Below are 8,879 nucleotides of genomic sequence, written 5' to 3'. Positions count from 1 at the left end.
ATTTCGAGCGATGTAAGTTAAGTGTGAAACTTAAGTGTGTGTGATCATGGCACTGAGGCACTGACAGTCTGTGTTTGACTTGGCCTATGAATTAACTGTTGTGCTTTGAATTAAGATTAAAGAGGCCACCTTGAATAATCAGGCTAGATCACCATCCCCAAATTTGGTACAGTCAGTTGTTGATATTGATGCACACAGCAAGAGGCTGTGAAAAGATTATTTATATCACTGCGGTCTCTGGGGAGGGCAGGGCAGGGCAGGCCTTTCAAGCAGGTCTAGAATGCTTTGAGAGAGCTGGTACAGAAGACATAATACTGGCTTGGGGTTTTTATTGTGGTGAGGGGAGGGGTGGGGTTTTATTGTGGTGAGGGGAGGGGGTGGGGTTTTATTGTGGTGAGGGGAGGGGCTGGGGTTTTATTGTGGTGAGGGGAGGGGTGGGGTTTTTATTTTGGTGAGGGGATAGGGGTGGGGTGAGGGTTCTCTGTATGGGAAGGGGCTTGTGTGTCTTCAATCTCCTGCCAGCACCAAAGGAGAGAGCACTGGGGCTTTCCTAGCTGCTTGTAGGGCAGAAGGGTAGAGGGAGGATGAGACCTAAAGCTGCTGGTAGTCAAACATCAAAATGGAGTCAATTCCTTATAGCAGAGATGGTGCTAGTTTAAGCTGTTTTTATTGGGGGATGATTGCTTTACAATGTTGTGATCTCTGCCGTACATCAACGCAAATCAGTCATAGTTATATATACATGCTGTCCCTCTTGAGACTCTGCCCCCCACCCACCCGTCCCGCCCCTCTAGGTTGTCACAGAGCACCCTGGGCTCCCTGTGTCACACAGCCACTTCCTGCTAGGTATCTATTTTATACATGATAGTGTATACATATCAATGCTACTTTCTCAGTTTCTCCTACCCTCTCCTTGCCCCGTAACTTTTAATGTTGTGAATATTGTGACAATGTTTTTGAAAGTTCAGATCCCAAAGATGGGAACAACTATGATATCACTGGCATTGACCCGGATACTACTAAAACAAGGGGCTAAGTGGCTGGGTTCTTTTAATGACAGAAGGAAAGACACATACAACTAGACTAGGGAGGGAAATAGCCAAAGCAGAGCATGCTGTACAATATGCAGAAAGGAGTCTGGGATTGGACAGGACAGAGGAGGAGATGGGAAAGATATGGAGACTGAAGCCAAGTCTGGGATTAGACAGAGAAATTCCTCTGAATTAATCAAACGGTTCTGTGGTCTCCCAAAGACACCAATGCTCAGTGGAAAACAGTGAGCACAGAATTAGTTTGGGCATACCACACGGCCATCATGCATTATTATATCATTCCCTTTCTGGCTCTGTGGAACTGAGTAGAGTACCATTTACTGATTCAGAGGTTGAAACTAAAATGTCCTGTGGGGAAATTTGAGAACAAGTATGCTAGCCTCTATTATGCTGCTAGGGCCGCAATAACAATGTCCCAGAAACCAGGTGGTTTAAAACAAACAAGCAAAAAATCATTCTTCATGGTTCTGGGGACTAAAAGTCTGAAATCGAGGTGTCAGCAGGACCATGCCGCCTCTGAGGTTCTAGGGACAAATCGGTTTTCTGCCTCATTCCTAGTTTCTGGCGGCTCTCGTGACCCTTGGCATCCCTTGGCTTGCAGCTTCATCATTCCAGTTTCTGACTGCATCCCCGCATGGCCATCTTCCATCTCTCTCTCTCTGTGTATCTATGTGCAAATTTCCTTCTTATAAGAACACCAGTCACAGAGACTTTCCTAGGGGTCCAGTAGTTAAAATGCTGAGCTTCCTGTGCAGGGGGAGCAGGTTCGATCAATATTCTACATGCTGTGCAGTCCAGCCAAAAGAAATAAAATAATTTTTTAAATAAATAATCTCTTGTAGACAGTATTAAAAAGTCTAAAAAATTTTTAAAAAGAACACTAGTCATATTGGATTGAGGACTACCACCTCCAGTATGACTTCTTTTTAACTTGACCCTATTATCAAATAACATCTCAGTCACAGGTCCAGGTGGACATGACTTTCAGGGGGACATTAATCAGCCCAATCAGCCCCTTACCATGTTGAGTCCATTCTGTCAAATCTTACCTGTGATCATGCTTTCTACACTATACAGAAATGAGTCAAATAATAGCAATTAAAAAAAAGAGTGTATCCACTCTTAGGTATTTGCATTTGAAAATGGAATTTCAAATCATTTTCTTGATTTCTATGATTTTAATAAAACTGTAGAAAACACAAAACAAACGAGTGTTGCTATCTTGTCCACATAAACACTAGAGTTTGCTCACCTGTCTAGATTCAGCAGAGAGTGCAAATGTAAATCTTGGCAAGCCCTATTCAGCCTATAAATACATATAATGTGGACTTGATAATAGCTGCGCTGTGAGTCAGAATGAATTTGCATTTGACTATATCCAGTTTTACCACTACATAAAAGAAAAAATGGATGTCTTAAAGGCCACAGGAAGTTCAGAGAAATGTTACTGGAAAAGCAAGCAGGGAGATTAAAATAACCTACTCCATCATGAGACAGAAGAAAACATGTCATTGTTACTGTTTAAAAACAGATATATCTGTTTAATTAGTACTTTGTATTTATGTTCTCCTTTTATAATATATTTATAGATCTTAAGAATATACAATAACATAGCCTATATAATTTAAATATCCAGTATAGAGTTTTTTTAAAATATAAAGTGCAATATCAAAGGAAAGAACTATTAAAATATTGTTACATTTCTCTACATATTATTTGTTTAATTAGCCTGCTATTAATCACTTCTAATTGCCATTAGTAACTAGTCTTATTATTGTGTATTTAAATAATAGCATTTATATTTATATATTGATCTCTAACATTCTGCCTTTGAGAATAATTTAATAAAAATTTCAAATAAAAATTAGAAATAACCCCACTTCCTTGGACTTCATAATTACATTTTCCTATTTGCTTAATGAAATTGAAATGCATACCCAGCTAGAAAAAAATTTGAATCCATCAACCATTATTTTAATAGAAGGTAGACAATATTGCAACCCACTCCAGTGTTCTAGCCTGGAGAATCCCAGGGACGGGGGAGCCTGGTGGGCTGCTGTCTATGGGGTCACACAGAGTCGGACACGACTGAAGCAACTTAGCAGCAGCAGCAGCAGACAATATTTAACATTTTAGAAGATGAGGATTAACTGTAACTGAAATCAATATTTCATGATATGATTTAATAAAATAGATACTAACTACATTATTTAATAATGTTCACCCAATCTGAAGGAAATCACATAAAAGTTTCATCTGTAGCCTTTATCTAACGCATCTATTAAAAATTAGTAGTCCCAGAAATCATTCCAGTTACACTGTAAAGAATCAGCATTATTAACTTACACTGATTTGCTGTTCAGATTCTTTTCTTTCTAGCTAATGGCATGGCCCTAAGGATGAATACTAAGAATAGCTAAAAAGATTTGCCAATATTAAATACATTTTAAAAGCCATTTTTAGCATCCATTTTCACCAATCCTCTTTGTTCTCCTGGAGTCCCCCCAAGAATGCTCTGTGACCTTGACAATAGTCCGGGGGTGGAGGAGACTAGGTCAAAACCTGTCATCACTTACACCATCCAACTCTGTGATGTATCACAACTGAAACCATTTCAGTGTGGCTGAACACCCCATTTCTAATGTTGGTTTCACTTTAACTGAATATACGTAGAACAGAGGAAGACAGACAGTCCATGCTCAGGACTTGATCCGTCACAAACAGTAACTGCCCTTTGACTTGGTCCAGGAGGCATGTACAGCAGGGCAGTCACTTCTGAGATTTAAGATGGGTAAGGGGTATGCCTTTTTTTTGTAAAGTGAGAGGAGAAGCAGAAACATTTTAGGAAAGAGTTCAGACAGATGTTAAGGATCCAGGAGTCAATTCCCTTAACTGTTTTCCTCTTGAAAGCAACCACAGTTTGAAGACCACTGGTGCAGGAGAGGAGAACAGATGGACATGTGGCTTGTGGCGTGATGGTAAGGGCAGTGCTCAGGACCCCCTTGAGGTTAACCATAATGAATTTAAAATGAAACTAGTCATGTGTTTTCCATTAGCCACAGTCTGCTGGGCTGATACAGGCAGGAAGAAGGTAGAGAACTGGATTTAACCAGGGTTATGGATTTAACCAAGCAAGTAGTTTTGAGAATTCAAAGATGTGATACAGGCAGATAATGAACAACAGAATAAAAAGAAAGAAACTAGACTGTTCAAGAAAGGAAATGTAATCACAATGCACTACTAGACTGTGTTCAGTTCAGTTCAGTCGCTCAGTCGTGTCTGACTCTTTGCGACCCCATGAATCGCAGCACGCCAGGCCTCCCTGTCCATCACCAACTCCCGGAGTTCACTCAGACTCACATCCATCGAGTCCATGATGCCATCCAGCCATCTCATCCTGGGTCGTCCCCTTCTCTTCCTGCCCCCAAACCCTCCCAGCATCAGAAGAGGTGGCCAAAGTACTGGAGCTTCAGCTTTAGCATCATTCCTTCCAAACAAATCCCAGGATTGATCTCCTTGCAGTCCAAGGGACTCTCAAGAGTCTTCTCCAACACCATAGTTCAAAAGCATCAATTCTTCGGCGCTCAGCCTTCTTCAGAGTCCAACTCTCACATCCATACATGACCACAGGAAAAACCGTAGCCTTGACTAGACGGACCTTAGTCGGCAAAGTAATGTCTCTGCTTTTGAATATACTATCTAGGTTGGTCATAACTTTTCTTCCAAGGAGTGAGCGTCTTTTTATTTCATGGCTGCAGTCACCATCTGCAGTGATTTTGGAGCCCAAAAAAATAAAGTCTGACACTGTTTCTACTGTTTCCCCATCTATTTCCCACGAAGTGATGGGACCAGATGCCATGATCTTCGTTTTCTGAATGTTGAGCTTTAAGCCAACTTTTTCACTCTCCTCTTTCACTTTCGCAATACATTTTTTATGTAGATTTTAGCTCCTGCCTTGTCATACTGCATAAGACCAGATTCAAGTAAAGGGTAGTGGCAGCTTGGTCTAAAGTGTGGTCTAAAGTGGTAGAAGTAGACCTGGAGAAAAGTACATGGTGTGGAGAGATATTCAAAATGATGTGACTTAACTTGGTTATGGAATAGAAATGGGGAATGAAAAAGAAATATTTGTCCAGGCCTCTTGCTAATGTTTTTTTTTTTTTTTTTTAAATGGGTGAAATTTTTATCATGTATTTATTTTTGGCTGTACTAGATCTTCATTGCTGCACATGGGCCACTCTCTAATTGCATTGAGAGGTCTTCTCTTGTTGCAGAGCATGGGCTCTGGGCGCATGGGCCTCAGAAGCTATGGCAAGCAAGCCCAGTAGCTGCCGCATGTGGGCTCTGGAGTGTGGGCTCAGTGGTTGTGGCACACAGGCTTAGTTGCTCCTTGGCACGGGGTATTTTCCCAGACCAGGCATCAAATTTATGTCCCTTGCTCTGACAAGCAGATTCTTAACCACTGGACTACCAAGGAAATCCCCTTGTTAATGGCTATACTCACTAAGATAGGAAGCACTGAAGTAGGAAAACATTTCTGGAGGAAGATTATTACTATATTTTTAGTGCTATTAAGCTTGAAGTATCATTGATATATCAAGTGAAGAGATCAAGGAGGCATATGCTATACCAGTTTAGAGGTAAGGTCTGAGAAGGACATACATATTAGGGTGTTGATGGTGTTATCCATGGGCAGTGAGCCAAATGAATGGATGAGCTCTGTTAGGAAATGAATACAGATATTGTAATACAGAGTAAGAAGGGGATTGGAGTATATTGTTATATTAAAAAAAAAGGGTGCGTATTCCTCTCATCCTGGTTTGCATGACTTTATGTGATGCTGCCCCTCATTAAGAGGTTGATTTTATTTCTCCAGATCTCTTAAGTCTGAACCAGCCTTGTGACTTCCTTGAACCAACAGGAAACAAGAAATGTAATGTCGGGAGAATCAGAATCTAGATATCAAGAGGCCTTGCAGCTTCCACTCTTGCCCTTGAGGCTGCCATGTTAGGAAGTCTAGATTAAGCCTTCTTGAGGATAAGTGACGAGAAGGAGGCTCAGCCAACAGCCATCGCTAACCAACACACATGTGCGTAAGTTCATATCAGATCAGCCAGGCCTGAGTTTGCTCTCATGTGACTATCACTGCGTGAGTGACCACAGCCAAGAACAGCGGAACCCCTCAGCCAAGCCAGACCCAATTTGCTCACCTATAGAATCATGAACAAATAAAATATTTGTTAGGTTTACATCACTAAATTTTGAAGTTCTGCAGCTATAGACCGCTCACTGATGCAAGAGCCCAGGAATGAGTCTGGAGTAACTCTAATATTTAAATTTCAGGTACAGAAATAAAAGTGGTCAAAAAGAAAAGCAAAAAAAAAAAAAAAGTGGTACCTGGAGAGATAGGATGAAAATCAGGAAGGTATAGGGTCACAGCAACAAGGAGTAGACCCACAGAAACCAAGAGGCATTTGGTGAATGAGGGAATATCAATAGTGTCAAATATGGCTGAAAGGTCAAATAAGATGAAATGGAAAATTCCTGTTGGATTTAATGACATGAAGGTCATGGCCACTCAGTGACATTTAGGACAGAGGAAAAATTGATAAGTTCAGGTATAGACAGACTTTGAGATGCCTGTAGGGTATTTAGATGCATCTGCCCAGCGCATAGTTAGATTATGCGAGCCTCAAGCCCAGTGGGAAGTTTAGGGCTAGTCAGCATGTAGGTGGTAGGACCATTAGTGTGGATGAGGTTCCCCAGGGAGAGGATGTGGAGTGGGATGGGGGCAGGATCTTGGGGCACATCAAGGGTTTTGGAGGATCCACACTGGTAGAAATACAAAGACGTCTATGGATTAGGAGAACTAGGAGAAAGAAGTGGACAAGAGTGAAAGTACTAGGGTTTCAAAAAAGGGATGAGAAGTAACTGCATCAAGTGCAGCCTCTGCTCTAGTCAGGCAGGAACCAGAAGGTCCCCCCTCCCCCACCCCCGCCGTTGAATGTGGCACCATTTGCTAGAGCAGTTGGAGCAACACTAGGCAATGGCTGAAAATTAGAAGGTGGATGCCAGTGGGTAAAGAGAATCACACAGAGGAGAGGGAAAGAGGGCACTTTCGAGGACCAAGTATTTTGCTTTTTATTCATTTTAGTTTGTTTTAAGGCTATTTGGGTTAAGCTTGCTTATTAAACAAGAGAAAAGAAGTAGTTTGAAAAGACAGGGTTACACTATAATGGGATATTTTTTCCAACTTGCTTTTCCAACTTTCATGACAAGTTCTACATTTATTTAGTTTTTACAGCATCACCCTTTCTCTTGATGTATAGTTGGTTAAAATTCACAGATTTGTTTGCTTTTTCCATTAGAATTTTAGGCTAGCTGATTCTTAATTAAGTTGGGGAGGGACAAGGCATTTTTTTCTAACTTGGAGCTATTTTCCAAATCACAAAGGAATTATCTAATATTCTAAGAATTCTCAAGTGATGCTAAGAAAAGAAGTGAAATTTCCTGGTTAAACAAATTTGAAAAAGACTATACATTTGAAATTTCCCTCTGAGAGACTGACAAGAGTATATTAGACTGATAAAATCTCCATCCGAGACTTCCTACCTTATGCAAAAAAAAAAAGCAAAAACCGAAATAAAAACCAAAAAAACCCCACCATCCCATTAAACTAATTACCCGGAGAATGCTTTTTTCTCTGGAAGTTATTAACACTTCAAAAGAAGTTCGCCTAACACCAGCATATGAAACCCTGCCACAGCAAATTGGTTCTAAGTTCTGTAGATTCCCATAAGGTTTTACAATAGAGAGGATCTTCCTCTTACCTCTAGATTTAGAGACTCATCTTACCCAGGGACTTGGAGCCCACTGTAGACTACCTACAGTGAAGAATAATGTTGTCACCACCAATTACCTTGGAGACACTTTTGTAACACCAGGGGAGGGGGTGGAAATAACAAAAGATTTGATTCAGGATAAAGATAGTCAAGGAGAGGTCAGCAAGAGACAATGTCTTTAATTAAGGCTAATGAAATTTCCTGTTCTGTGAAAGGATTGGCCATTTATTATAAACCTTCCTAGAAGGACGTGAGTTGAAGACAGGATCAAAGTGCCTCCGTATATGTCTGGAGGAAACAAGCACCTTAAATTAATACAAACAGTTGGAGATGGTAACGCATTTGGAAATGCTGATGGACTAAAGAAGAGTCAGGAGAGACTTCCCTGGTGGTCCAGTGGTTAGGACTCCATGCTTTCACTTCACGGGGCAGGGTTTAATCCCTGATCTAGGAACTAAGATCCTACATGTCTTGCTGCTGCTGCTGCTAAGTCACTTCAGTCATGTCTGACTCTGTGCGACCCCATAGACGGCAGCCCACCAGGCTCCCCCATCCCTGGGATTCTCCAGGCAAGAACACTGGAGTGGGTTGCCATTTCCTTCATGTCTTGCAGCTCAGCCAAAATTAAAAAAGGAAGAAGAATCAGGATATAATGCCCATGGTAATGGGATGATCCACATTAGGGGTTGAAAGAGGGAAATCTGTGGAGCACAGATTTGTCAGTGTGGCCGTGTGCTATCTCCAGAGTGACTCAGAGAAGAGCAGAGCGCAGTGGGATTCGGGTTGGATCCACTGTGAACTCTGATGGAGTCTAGCCTGAACTGATGGCCAGTCTTCCCCTTCCCATCTTATTAAAGTGATTAAGTACAACCAGCCTTTAAAAAAGAAAAGATTGTTATTTCACATATATACTAATATTTAAATTCATCCACACATGAAGAATTGGAAGATAATCATCACTTACATGAGACCTAAAATAACAGTG

This window comes from Capricornis sumatraensis, chromosome 3 (assembly GCF_032405125.1).
Source record: "Capricornis sumatraensis isolate serow.1 chromosome 3, serow.2, whole genome shotgun sequence".
NCBI classification, from domain to species: Eukaryota; Metazoa; Chordata; class Mammalia; order Artiodactyla; family Bovidae; genus Capricornis; species Capricornis sumatraensis.
The sequence above is the reverse complement of the archived record's forward strand: the minus strand, read 5'-3'. Positions refer to the sequence as shown.